Source organism: Lytechinus variegatus, chromosome 1 (assembly GCF_018143015.1).
Source record: "Lytechinus variegatus isolate NC3 chromosome 1, Lvar_3.0, whole genome shotgun sequence".
Classification (NCBI taxonomy): Eukaryota; Metazoa; Echinodermata; class Echinoidea; order Temnopleuroida; family Toxopneustidae; genus Lytechinus; species Lytechinus variegatus.
In genome coordinates, this window is record NC_054740.1 from 59,532,180 (window position 1) to 59,547,205 (window position 15,026).

The 15,026-nt window shown below is 35.8% G+C and overlaps 1 protein-coding gene across 1 annotated transcript in view; it reads left to right on the plus strand.

Annotated features, from left to right (window-relative positions):
• The first annotated feature begins 14,368 nt into the window (after positions 1–14,368).
• LOC121418442 (electroneutral sodium bicarbonate exchanger 1-like) overlaps positions 14,369–15,026 on the plus strand; it is a 46,500-nt gene continuing 45,842 nt past the window's right edge. Inside the window, exon 1 of the mRNA XM_041612324.1 lies at positions 14,369–14,421. The gene's annotated coding sequence lies outside the window, so the exon portion shown is untranslated. The remainder of the gene's footprint in view (positions 14,422–15,026) is intronic.

Consider the following 15,026-nt stretch of genomic DNA (forward strand, 5'->3'; position numbering starts at 1 on the left):
TGAACTCACTCTGGATTAATTGAAATATGTTGACATATTAGTAATTAAAACATGTGCAGTGTCTGAGAACTAAGATTTAATGTGAGGCTGTGAGCTTGTTTATGCAGATGCTACCGTGTACACGGTGATGGAATTTAGTACACGTGCACTGACTTGACCGTGCGTGTACACGTGTACACGTGTACCCGAAACGGGCCTAGTCACAAGGTCACCATTTTCCAACACAACCGCATCGGAGGGGGCGTGTCCAGTTGTCATGGCGATTATCCGCCTTTTTCAGGACGGGCGCCCATAAAAATAATGCGGCTTATTTTCAGAGTTTATGAATGCAATTTTTATTGAATTATCCGCATTACTCTTAGGCGGCTATTTGGAGGATAGGTTTATGAAAAGGGTATAATTTCGTCAGAAAATTGAAAATGGTTTTTACTATACCTTCAGTATATTATTAGAAAAATCTTTTCACACCCGTTCCTAAAAGAAAACATAAATATGTCACCATGAACCATTAAAAAATGAAATTTATGCATTTTATATTACATCACATATGGGCCAGCTGCTTGTTTATGATATAAATAAAAAATGTGAAATTCTGATAACTTCTTTGATGGATTTTCCTCAAACCTTCACCAATATTTTTTTCTGCTATTTTCCCTTTAAGAACATAATAGACTTAAAAAAACAAACTCTGCTACAGGTGCATATTGTATATATCTGTCACTTGAGTATGCATACCTGTCTGAACCTCGGCACCATACAATATGAATCGAGCTGTCATTTTAGTCTGAATACAAAATGATATTATCTGGCTTGTATTCCTGCTCTTGCAGACTAATATGACAGGTCTGGCCTCATTTTGTGAAAAGGTCAGTCAATTGTAAGGACAAGATATGTCTAATCCTTTGATAAGTGCAATGGAGGTGATAAGTAGGCTTACTTAAGTTTAATACGATGACTAGGTCATTTTTTTTTTCAAGAAAGAAAGAAAGAACCAGCAATGTTTATTGTATTTATAAAAAATAACTGAAAGTACAGATGGGTGGGGATGGGGGGGGGGGTGTAAAATTATTTAAGTGCTTTTGAAAATAACCCTGGTCATCATATACAATCCGTTTTGTCTTACACTCATTATAGGCCCATTCCCCACTCCCTGCAGAGCATTCCATTCACATAATACACTTGAGAATGAAATACATGTAGCATAGCAAGGGCCTTTGTAGGCATATAGGCCTTGTATATCATTCTCTGAAAGATATCTACGCGATGCGACCTGCATGAGTTTGATATCAAATTTGATTATTATCCTTAGCAGTGCGATGGTTGATTTGCATGTACATGTAATTTACCCAGGGATACAGAATAACGTTTGCACACAGGAGATGGAATAAACACAGAAATGAGAAATCCCCAAGGCAGCGCGGTAATGGATATTAACAATTCTGAATGGATGAGATCAGGGTGAGAGGAGATTCAAAATACATTGCAATTCATTCAGACCGAAATTCTCATAGCATATCTGTACGTCCATATTTCAGGTATGAATGTTTCATTTTTCAATCAAAATGTTTGTAGTGACGCAATGTCGGGGTCTGATTGATTAGAGTCTGAGAATTTATGTAAGTTCTCCATCAGTCCATCTACATGGAGCCGGTGCCCTGTTACATGAAGCCTAGCAATCAATTGTGTCACAGATTTCTACGATTGAATAGTTTACAAAACTGCCCCATGATCTAATGTTGTAAATCGGATAAAAAATCAGATTGAAAATTGGATCGGCAGTTAAGCTTCTAAAATCGAAATCAAATCGAAAATCGATCAGCGATGTTTGAAGACAAAGGATTACATTAAAATTGTGTTCGTGGTCGCACGCATCTTCCTGACAAAGTCACAAAGACGAATGCATTGAATGGAGGTCGCCAACATGCGCGATCGATTGTAACATGTTTTTAAAGGGTTTTGAGGTGTTACTGCTTTAAAATAGACCGAGTGATTTATATTAGAAAGATAAACGAATGACGCATCTTCCGAGCAAAGTCACAAAGGAAAATAAAATGAAAATAATTCTTATAGATCACAGGTTAATGAATGATCTGCAGGACATCTTTTATAAGTGTTTTTAGGTGCTAGCATCTTAGAATTATTGGACTGATCTCTTGATCTCGTACGACACATCTTAAAGTCGCAAGTGCCATTAAAATGTAGTTAAAGTCGCAAGCACGCGTAATGATTCGGAACATGTTATTAAAATGTTTTGAGAAGCTAGCATTTTCGATCAATTTATTACTATCTTGAGAAATGAACTTGCCCCTAAGAATACCCAAATTGTATGATATGGGCAACCATCTTTTCTGAAATTGCCCTAAGATAAGCCATAAACAATATTGAAAAAGTTCAGAAATTAAATTTTCTACATAAGTGGAATAACAATTTTTTCCGGCAAAATTGTTTTTGCACAAAAGCCCCCCACCCTTCAGCAATTGCCCCTATGAATTAAAATAAAAAAACGTACCCTGGCCAAACCCCCAAGTGCCTCTCAGCCTGTGAAATAGCTTGATATTTAAATAGCAAACTATTTCACACAAACATTTTTTACTCAGGATCGTAATCTTGAGATGAATCCCAAGATATATCCCAATAATTACATTTTCATTATAAATAATCCCAGACTTTTCTAATCAGAATTATTTGTAGATCAAGGTAAGGATGTTGCTTGAGATGTGCCTATTCAGTCAGTCTGGCCCAGCAACAATGTATAGGTATTGTATTGGTACTTATTAAGTTTGGCTTATATTTATAAGCAAAAAAGATCATTAGAAAAAGGTGTTAGGGTGACACATGTTTTATCAGTGCGTTAGAGAAAATTACAGTAATTAACCAAGGTCCAAATATAAGGTAATATTCTTAAATTCAATTTGGCTGGGTTTAAGATGAGGGTATTATTCACTGGCCATCTGTTGACCTCATAAATAATGGTTTCTTCTTACTCATCATCTCATGTTTTTCATTGTCTGTGCCTTCTTTTTAGCTACAAGTACATATCTACAATTGTATCTTTCTTATAACAAGATTGATTGGTGATGTACCTCTTAAGAAATAATTCAATTTTTTACTTTAGAAAACCTTCTTGTACTATTTGTAGGCCTACAGTGTATGTGAAAACGATAAGATTTTTTCATAGGAACTGTATTTTTTAAATCTCCACGATTGTAAGTTTAGTCAATGACTTCCTAAACACTTGAATCATTTATAAATGCTTATGGGTTGTCTGTTTGCTCTTTCCTTTTATGAAGATGCTATAATTATGTTACTTGTATTTGAGTGTGAATAGGGCATTTCTAGGAATTGAGATAGGGTCGTTGACGGGATAACACGATTTATTCATACAGACTGTGACAGAATAACTACAGGCATCCTGGATATCAAGATTCATTTGCGTAATGTGTTTCTGTTGTTTTCGTAAGAAATGTAATTCTATCCAGAAAAGAATTGCAGACCGAAGAGGACATGGAGAGAGATAAGCCTCCGCATTTGATCATTTAAGAGTAGTAGTAGGTGTAATATAAAATGGAGAGGGAATTCTACCTTTCCAAAATTAAATGATAGTAGTTTCAGTAAAACACTAATTTTGTGAAATTTCTTGAGGTGGTACCAGAATATTAAAAGTGGAGGGGGGGGGCAACTTGCAGGCTGAAGAAAATATTGGAGGGGCAAGGGCAGACAGATTACTCTACATTTTTTTTCTTCATATTTCAAAATTTTTGGGAGGGAATGTCCTAGCCCCCCCCCCCCTTAGTGCCACTACTGAAACTATATTGTTAGCTGTATTTCACTGCGTTTGAACGAACCTCAAAATTGGAAAAAATTGACATTTCCATAGCTTGCTTTCCTCAGCTCGATTTCCTTCCTGCTTTGCTACATGTACCTGTCAAATAGTTTTTCCTACGGCAAACGGGTCACCCCATCCTTGGGTTCGTGATTGATGAGTTCTCATCGATAAGTTGTGCTTCACAGGTTAAGAAATCATGCATTATTGAATGAGTAAATCCAGTTTGATCATTCATGCGTTGTGATAGATATCTTCATTCATAATTTTTGCTGGGTGCAAGAACTGGGGCCCGTCTTACAAAGAGTTGCGATTGATCTGATAAATTGCAACAATGGAAAGCCAGCAAAGTCAACATATAAAACGCATGATTGTTGGAAAAATTTTTTAGATATGATTGTATATCCATGAATTAATTAATTTCATGACAATTTGGTGTGTTCTCTTTTGTTTACAAAGGACATTTTGCGAATTTCTTGTAGAAAAAATTATGACACTGATGGATTCCATCAAGTTATGATTGATTGGATCAATCGCAACTATTTGTAAGACGGGACCCCAGGTTTGTGAGAGCATGAAGTGTATGTTGTGTGTTGGTATGAAAAGATAGAGTTGGTGTCATTAAGAGCTTGCTCCAGACTTAAAGTAAAATTAGATATCTAAACTGCGAAATTTTTTATCTAAATCAGGTGAAAAATTTCAGTGAAACAGCTCTACATGATTGTCTGCTGTCACTGTGATATGACCATGGTGAGGAGATCATGTCCTATCAAAATGCATGTATATTTGCATAGTGCCCCCCCCCCAAAGACCCCTCACAATGCAGTGTCCAGGGCATTGTCTTTTTATGTAGAAAATCCAGAAAGATCATGCATGTGAATTAAACAATTTGACTTTGCTTCAACAGCATAGTATATTTAGATCATTTTGCCTCATGGGTGGATTATAGCATGCTATATTTATGTCTTCCATATATGTGATGATTTACAAAGTTATTGTCGTAATTTTTTTTTATTGGTGGCAGTCGATTTAGTTATTATTATCGCTTTTGCTCTTATAATAAACTAATTGAAAGGAAGATTATTTACCTTTTACCTGTGCATTCAACGTTTTAGGAACACCATTTCATCCATTATGATTTAAGGAATATTTTCAGCAATCTTGAAACATGAAAAGCTGGTTATTTATGGAATTTACCTTCATACGATATTGCATTTAAGGAAGCTACTTGTATGCAACATTACCTTCATTACTATGTTTTCCTGATTAATTATGTATGAATTATTCATTGAATTATTTCTATCAATTAGTATGAAAGCAAGCTAGAAGTCCAGGTAAACTGCCCCTGTGGGATTTGAACCGCCTCATCTCTCTTCCTCTCTGATGAATCCATGGATAGTAAAGTATTATCACACACAAATCCTGACCCAGATGCCTGTATCCAGGGCATCACTCTACTTCATGAAATGAAAATAGCCTTAACAAGCCAGTGTAATGAATTCTAGATTAACGCTTTTATATTTCCACCCAGGTATCAGCCAGCCTTTGGATAAAGGCAACTCCTTAGAGGTTTAAGGATTAAAGAAGGAGAATTTTTTTAAGGCATTGTGAGATAGAAGGGGGTTTGGAAACTGCTTACCATCAGCCTGCCTTTGATAGATGATTGTAACTCCTTATAGAGGTTTCTGGATTTAGGAGACAGTGAAAGGCTGTGGAGATCATCAGGAGGGAAGGGGGGGGCTCTTTTTTTAGATTTCCAGAGCTCCTTTGGGCATTTTTGAGGAAAATTAACCCAGAGTCCCTTCATAGTTTTCTCCCATGTCTCCTCCTTTAATCTCTCCATCTCTTATAATATCTCAAACTCAAGATGCATCTATTTATCATTCTCTTTCTATGTCAGGTTTTCATTTTTTTTTCAGTCTTATCCAGTGCCAGGAGGCCTAATAAAGCTCTGCTTGGCATCTTGCCTTCTATATATTGACAAAGATGTTTTTAGGCTTCACTCTGTTGTCTACGTTTCATGAATATTCTTCTGTGGAAGGTCGATATAGTATCAGGAGGTAAACAAAAAATCACTGCGGAGCATGGGATATTTGCCGTATTATTTGAAGAACCCATCTGAAACTAAAGTGAGATTTAACAATCGAAACCACACAAGCTACAAAGCACAAGAATGAACATATATTCATCTCTTGCCAGCTGAGTATTCTACTTAAGGAAATTTCAAATCAGTTGATTTAAAAAATAGCCTTAATTGTGCTTCACTAGCCTGATGTCATACTGTGTCAGGAGAGTTGTGATTATTTTCTTGATTTTTAGATTTAAAAAATAGTAACTTTTTCTGTTTCAATTTGCAGAGAAAAATAGCTCTTGAAAATATTAAGTGCTTATGCCATGGTCACATTTGTTCTATGGCGGCCGTACGGCGAGTCGAAAACAGCCGTTTTAACATTTTTTGTCAAACTACATATAGGTGGTTTGAATCAAAATTGATAAAACGGCTGTTTTCGACTCGCCGTACGGCCGCCGTAGAACAAATGTGACCATGGCATTAATTGGAACCCCCCAATTAACAATTTTGTAATCTGCAAATGAAGAAAATCATGGCCATAGTTGTTTGGTCTGAACATAACTGTTCTTACACACAATATGAATACGAATAGAGAAAGTAGCACCAAATAAGCAGCAATAAAATATGGAAAAAAAGCCTAATCCATGCCTAATCTAAAAAACATAAAAAATAATTCAGAGTTTTTACTTGCTATTCAATGTAAATCACAACTCTCCTGAAATAGAATGACATCACAGACTTCAGGTGGGTAAGAAGCTCAATTAAAGATTCTTTTTGAAACCTGCTTTGAGCTTTTAACTTGAAAGCAAAATACTTATCGGTTTGAATGCATGTAACTTCCTTTGTCGTACTAAGTACTAGAAGCTTATCACCTTTTTGATTAATGTAGTATGTGTAAAGTATGTATAGCTTAATAAATAGAGTAGAATTCACTGAGCAAAATGCTGAAAATTTCATCAAAATCGCATAACAAATAATAAAGTTATTGAAGTTTAAAATTTAGCAATATTTTGTGAAAACAGTCATCATGAATATTCATTAGGTGGGCTGATGATGTCACATCTCCATTTTCTTATGGTATTACATAAAATCATAATTTTTTCATTATTTCATACTTGTGTCAATAATAATATGTCTCTCTTATAATGAAATGATATCTAATGCCTTAAATCAGTTGTCAATCCAATTTTTCTAGTTCTTGGAGGAAAAATTTTGAATAAACCTAATTTCATATAATAAAATATAAAAGAACAAGTGGAGACATCATCAGCCCACCTAATGAATATTCATGACGGCTGTTTTCACAAAATATTGCTAAACTTTAAAATTCAATAGCTTTGTTATTTGTCATCCGATTTTGATGACATTTTCGGCATTTTGCTCATTGAATTCTACTCTATTTATTAAGCTGTAAATACTTTCAGCCTGGACCATCCCTTTAAGAATTCATGTAGTTTTCATGTCTTTAAGAAATTATGGGAGAAAGGGTATTATGCCCCCATTCTCTAATTCTAAATTAGTGAGAAAGGGGAGGCATAATACTTTCTTGATTTTTTAATGATTTTTTTTCCCACCTTTTTCTGCCATTCTTAAAACATGAAGTGTAAGAAGCATTATTCATGGGAGGCATTGCTTTTTCTCCCTGGTTTCGTTCCATTTTCTCCCGTTTCGCATTCTATTTAGAAAGAGATTGAACTGTAAAGACAACTAGCCGAAGTAGTGTGCGTCATAGAAGTGCGTGTAAGAACCTGTGTCGGCATCGGGATGGTATTGATTCTGAACACAAACCCATGTGTTTTTACAGTATGGGGCTCTCTGTTAGGCATTCTTAAAAGGACGGCCGGTGAAGAGGAAGGGATCGGTTTACAGTTGTCTCCTTGCCTTCTCATTTCACATTCATTCTCTTCTTCTTTCTGTCTTATTTTCACTCTCGCTCTCTTTACCACCAACCTCTCTTCAACCAATAGTAGCGATGGGATGGGGGGAGGGGGGAGTGACCCCTTGAACTTCATTTTTACCTTTTAAGGGGGTAGCAGCCCTCGCGAGAGGGGCTCGCATCCTCCGAAAGGGGAAAAAATCAAGAAATTGCTAGACTTGGTCTTCTCCCATTCTTTTTCACTTCTCTCACACAATATCCTCTCCCTTCTTTCTCTCCAGTACTTTCATTTTCTCTTTTTTTCTTTCTACATTCTGTCTCTTCATTTTCTCTCTTCTCTCTTGCTCATACATCATCTCATTTCTCCCTCGATTTTCATCTCTTCTCTCTCTCTCCCTGCCTATATCTATTGCTTTCTCATTTTTTCATCCCATCTGATTTCCCCTCTCTTGATCTCCCTCTGTCTTTTGCTCTCCCTCTTCTTTTTTTTTCTTTCTCTTCTCTCTCCCTCTCTCTCTCTTTTCCATCCTATCTCTGCTTTTGTTTGGATGATGTGGTGCGATTGAAATCTGGTGATAAAAAGAGCAGTGCACCTGAGCCAGCCTGTGAGCATACATAACAAAGTGCTTGAGTGTGGAAAGGTCTGAATCTGATTTCTTGATACCAATGCCGGCACTAAAGGTAGAGGTGGAGGGAGGGGGGGGGGCAACCAACCTGTATGAAATTTCAATTAGTGAGAAGAAAGGGAAGATGAGGGAGTTAGCAGGGTAAATAAAAATGAGAGTTTGTAATTTGTTCATTTTCAATTGAAAATGAAATAAAGATGTCATCTTCACGCCATTTTGCCTCTCCCTCCTCCTACCCCTCTCCCTCCCCCTTCCCTCCCCATGTGAATGACCTGATTCCACTGCCGCTCCAGATGATATCACTCTGCAAGTGAAACGCCAGCTTTCGGAAAGTCAGCCTGTGAATTGATGTTAATCACTTTGTATAATACACTAGGCTAATACAGAACATGATATGATATTATGCTGTAGTTTTTTTTTTAATTATTGATTTAAGATTGTTTGGATTGATATTTGAATAATAGTAGCAAAAGATAAGTCACTTTTAACTGTTGCTGATAGAGTCATCTATACTTAGTTATGCATGTAGAAGTAATTATTTCTCTAACATGTTATAAAAGATTATGCAAAATTTATGATGTCACTCTAAACAAGATACACATTGAATTCTACAGTTTGTTTTTTTCTCCACTTTAATACTGAACCAGCTGATTTTTTTTGTTAGCTGATCCTGCAAGTCAGACATCACAAGAATTTCCTTTTTGCTCTTTATCATATTGCCATTGCTGTATATGAAAGCAAAATCAGTAAAACTATCAATTCATAGGAGTTGGCACCAAGGACTAAAAAATATCTGCTGAAGTTATACAATATTACATCATTTATACTTTGTATGTCTTCAAATTTACTTGTTTTTTGTGAAGAGTATTCATAATTCATTAATTTCATTTTTTGTTGCAAGAAGGACCTTAGTGAAGCAGTCGCAACCTTCTTGCAGTGTGTCAAAATTAGACCACGATGTTGTCAATATGGAACCACACATGTCTTGATAGAAATATCGTACCAATACCAAGTTCCCAACACACCCTTGATCCTTCTGCCTATGCCATCATGCAAATTGGCAACAGTGTCGGTACCAAGGGATTCATCAATCTGAAAAAGACATTATGTCAAACAACACGCATTTCACTGTGTAAACCATTCAAAGGGTGCCATTAGTACTTCACCATCATAGAACATCATCTTCAAATTATGTACATTATCATCACTTGTTCATTCTTCATGTATAATTTGTTATTGAGGAAGTGGTAGGCAAACGGTGCATTATGGATTACAATCTACCTTTTTGTGTATTCACTTTCCAATTTGTATGAATCAAAAGACTGACAAATTAATTGCTTGCGAATGTTCATGGTAGACTTGAAACCAAATGTGAAGTGTTTTATTTGAGAATGTTACCGGTATAGATTTTTTTCTTAGAAATTTCCAAGATGTAGACAAACAATCTGTGAGCATTATTATTATCATTAGCATTACAGCTTACATATATATTGTCAGTTTTGGGCAGGGGAATACACATTGATCTCAAAGAGGGAGGGGAGGGTGCATAGTATGTACATCAGTACATGTATCATTGAACAGTTTTTACCACACCTCTTGGTTGCTTGGCAATGCTCCTGGTCAATCAAATATTCCAATTTCCATAGATGTTTATTCGTAAGGCCAAGGACATTCATGCCATTCAAAATCTCCCTGGCATTGGCAATACTGTACACAATGCAAGCATTCCTGTTGTACAATACTTCTTAAGATTAAATGATAGATACATGTATGTTCTCAATAAGACTGTTTCGGATGAATCACTTTGACCATGACATTTTGGAAACTAAGAAAGATTTATGATGATCATTTCTTTATTAGTCTGTTTACCTACATTGTACAGCCAGCAGAAATGAAATTTCACATATTGATTCATCAAAAAGAGTGACACATCCGTGCAAACAATTTTTTTGCTCACATGATGGAATACACTTGCATGTGATCAAGAACATTCCCAATTGAGGGGGATTAAATCGCTACAGGTGTGTTGAGCATTTTATTTTCTGTAATGCTTTTGACAGTTTCATTTATTTCAAATGAATTATCTCAATTTTCTTTGTTTCTCTTTTACCACAAAAGTAAAGTGTTCTCGTTAATTTTGGCTAACACCACAGATTTTCACTTCATATTGGAGGAGAATATTGAAAGGAGGGGGAAAATCCGGCTTATTTTAATAACTGCTTAGAGGCGGGGACACAAAGGGCTTTGATGCCTTCGTTTGACCCCATTTTCCACTTCAGGGATTATGTAGTGCAGTGTCTCTCTTCCTTTCTTTATCTCTCATTTTCTTTCGCTCTCTCTCATCGTCTGGTACGCACAATCTCTGCAGCCTGACATTGATTTGATAATTGGTCTAACTACTAGGAGGTCTGATACATTTAGGAGTAAATGAGACGTTGCATTGGCCATGGCATTTGGGTTGAATTGGATTGTCCATAGGCCGCGTTTGAGTAGGTGAATACTGGTTATACTTTTTTATCCATATATCACCACATTCCTCTCTTTACTATTGATGTTATATTGAAAGTGATTTTCCATTTGAAAAAAATGTGTTTTCTCTTTCTAAAAAGTTGTTCAGTTTCAAGTTCAAACTTGATCTAACATGGAATTACATTTTGCCATAAAAAAGTACACAGCAAATACACAAATTCTGTTTTGCAAAAGGTAAATTCGAGAACCAAAAACAGATTTTCCGTCGTGATAAACCAACATATCTGATAATAACAGAGCCTGCTTTTTGATTTTTTTTTGCAATTAATCATGTACAATAATCCACAGCTTTAAGTAAGAGGGGTCCTGATCTGCAATAGAACAAACAAAATTGAAAATAAAACAACATCAACAATAGAAGAAACAGTGAGCATTCCAATAAAACCTTGATGAATTGCTGCTGTTTATTGTAACTTGAAGAATACAGAAACGTTGGTCCTTGTCATATTGACTAGTTCTACATCTACTTAAGATTGTACTAAACCTTCAGTTTTTAATTGATGACAGAAGGGAGACTGTTCCCTCTATCTTGCTCTTTCTGTTATAATACAACTAATTCTACATCTACCTCGGATGACTCAAACAAGAAAACAAAATATTGGAAGAAAAAAAAGTATGGAAATTTAGTTTTGCTCGAACATATACCTTGGCTCCATGTGTTATGTTATTGGTATTGCATAACAGTTTTTCATCTCCTGCTGATAATTTTGATTTTTTTAAACTGTAATTATGGTTTAGTTTTGAAATTTATTCAATTTTATTTTGAGAAATCCAAAATATTTGCTTTTTCTTATTTTCCACAATCCTATAAAGATTTTTCATCTCTTTAAGTAGTTTCATATCTGTTGCTGATAACTTTGAAATAAGCCCATTTTCAGTGGTCTCATTCCGATTTGAATGGCTTTTTATTTTTTTTCTCTCATCAATTTGTTATTGTTTCTCCATTATCCATAATCTTCTCTCATTCTGTTGGGATTTAATGTTTGACTGAGTGCTTCAACATCTACTCTAGATTGATTGATAATCTCTGATTAAAAAATCTATTTCGGTCCTGCTTTATTAAATCTTACTTCGGTACATTTTTTTTAAAATACAGGGTTATTGACATGTAGGCAAATTTCCAGTCATCCTGCTTGTTGTATTGGTGTCTGGGCTTCCACGAGTTCCAAAGTATTGTATATATCTTTGACTTATGAATATTTTGATGAATGGAATTTGTATATGTATTAGCCATGCTACTTTTAGTTTATTTTCTTCTTTTTTTTGGAGGGGGTATCTCATTTCAGCAGGTAGACACAAAGCAAATGTTGAATTATATCATCTCAATTTTCCAGCTGGATTATCATGCTTAAAGCTGGTTATCTGCTGAGATGATCTATAGGCAAATGGAGTTGGATGCTGAAAATATTTATTTCCTTTTGAATATCGTTCTTTTGGGCTACGCTGCCTCCTTTAGTTTTGAAATTGCTTGCAGAATTGTAGTACCAGTTACTGGCTGTACCAAAATGTATTGGTTTTACCCTGCATAGGTTGTGACGCTCCTACATGTATACCAAGAATGAGTTATAATCAATTGCAACTTGGTTTTTCAAACAATCAAAAGTGCACATCAGGGACTTGCTCGTGATGTTTTTCTTTGCGATCGAATGCATTTCTTTCTCCAAAGGACACCAGGTCTTGTGTACACTCTTTGTGTTCACAAATGAGTAAGACACAGACATTCTTGGAAACATGCTCTCTTCATGTTCATGCACATGAAGAACATGAGCACTTACGACGAACCCTTCTTCCTTCTGCCCCATCTCCCAATCGGTAATATCATTAAACCATCTGACTCGGCTCGTTGCACGGTGTTCTTGATCCTTTGACCTTTTCTTCAGCATCCTGTCTGCCAAACGTCGAGCAATTTATATAAATACAAGTAAACGAGAAAGAAGTGAAGAAAGAAATATATCTCGATCTGATACCTGAAGATTGTCTTTGATTTGTTGCAAGTCAAGGTACCAGTACTGTATAGATCTTGAATCTCTTTTCCGGATGTACTTCATGATTTAAACATATTCAGTATACACAAGCTCAAGTTTTATGATGAAGATTTGTTTTCATGAGGATGTTTATGTCTACTGTAGCTCTTTTCCGTTTGCTGGTACAAAGAAAAGTAGACTTCAAAGCACTTTTTTAAGCTTCAATTTTAGACTTGCATGTAAAATGTAAAGAGGAGAAATAAAAAGAAAAAAAAGAGAGAGATTGTCTTTTAGTATTAAACTAAGAATAAAATCTGTGATGAAGCCTTTGAAGTTGTGGATCAAAGTTTTATTTTTTAACTTATGGATTATTCCCCTTGAATCATTATTCTGAGAGAATTGCTGTTAGTGTAAATTTTGTATTAGATCCCATTTAAAAGTGAGACTGTTTTTGTCAATCTTGACCAGATCTGGCGCTATCTGGAGTGCCTGAAGCATTGTGTGGTTATAGAATCAATTATCTTCTTTCCACTGTGTGAAGTAGGCTTAATAAGGAAAGTATTAAAGCTGATTGAAATCTAGAGGAAGTGATATTGTGAGGTGTGGGTTGAAACAGGTTTTAATAATGATAAGAGATGAAAACGCTTCGCTTTCCCAAAAATACATGGTAGAAATTAGTCTGGGTTTGCATCAGATTTGTATGTTTGCTCGAGGATCAATGGTGTTTCACGGAGAATAAATAGAGCAAATATGGAAAATCATTAAAATGGTAAAGGAAGATAACAATGAAAGAACAAAAGTGACTGTAATGTGAAAAATAACAAAAAACAGTGTAATAGAGATTCAGGGAGAGAGAAAGGGGGGGGGGGTGGTAGAATGAAAGCAGACTTGATCATCATAGATGTAAATTAATTAAGAGGATTCTTTAAAAAAATAGGTATTTTATTTTTGTCATAAGTTATGGAAAATAGAAGGATTATTGACGCAAAATAAATTCGATCATAAAGAGAAACTTCTTTCTTGCTCATTCCATTGAGAAATCGACTCCTTCGCTTTGCGATGTTTAAATAAATTTAATAAGTCTGGCTTTTGAGTTATCATCTATAGATAGATGATAACTATCTATATCTATAGATAGATGATAACTCTACAAAAAATGTATTTTTGATATCTAACAGTTCAATAATGCTGCAGTGAACATTTCCATCCCCATTCCTGTATATCCTGTATATTTTACATTCTGAAGAGAGTGAATTGACCAGCAACACTCTTTGTATCCTCTGCTTTTCTTTCATACAGGTCACCATGCCATCTATGTAGGTGTCCATGTCCCACACAGCGAAGAGCAGCCACAGAAGCACCATCATCACCACCACCATCACAAACACCGACACAAAGGCAAGAGTAAAAAGAACGGTTCACACAGTAGCGCCAACAACAGTAGTTCCACCTCAGACGCGTTCTCTACATTGGTCCAAACAGCGACCCGGATGCCAGACCAGATGCCCTTCTCCTCGATAAAAACGGTACCGGTAATGAAAAGAGAAGAAACATCACTATTACTCTTTAAAAAAACAAACAAGCTCTAGCCTACATGTATATTATAAGGAAGTAATTGGAATGGATCCGTGGTGAAAGTTTAAGCCATGTCTAGTCATTGCTTAGACTGGGAATCGGCACCTTTCCTGTTTTTTTACATTGATATGAACTAGAATAAAAGTTCTTTCTTACATTGTCAGAAGACAATGAGTACAGGGGGGGCGTTTCATGAAAAAACAAACAAGCTCTAGCCTACATGTATATTATAAGGAAGTAATTGGAATGGATCCGTGGTGAAAGTTTAAGCCATGTCTAGTCATTGCTTAGACTGGGAATCGGCACCTTTCCTGTTTTTTTACATTGATATGAACTAGAATAAAAGTTCTTTCTTACATTGTCAGAAGACAATGAGTACAGGGGGGGCGTTTCATGAAAGGACTTGTCGGACGTTTTATCCGACAAGTCCCATTTTATCCGACAGTTACCATAGGAACAGTGCCCCTCAGCCAATCAAAATCATGGAAAGATGTCAGATCTGACAACTTGTCAGATGGAAATATTGGTGAAACGCTCCCCAGGTATCTCAGAAAAAAAAATC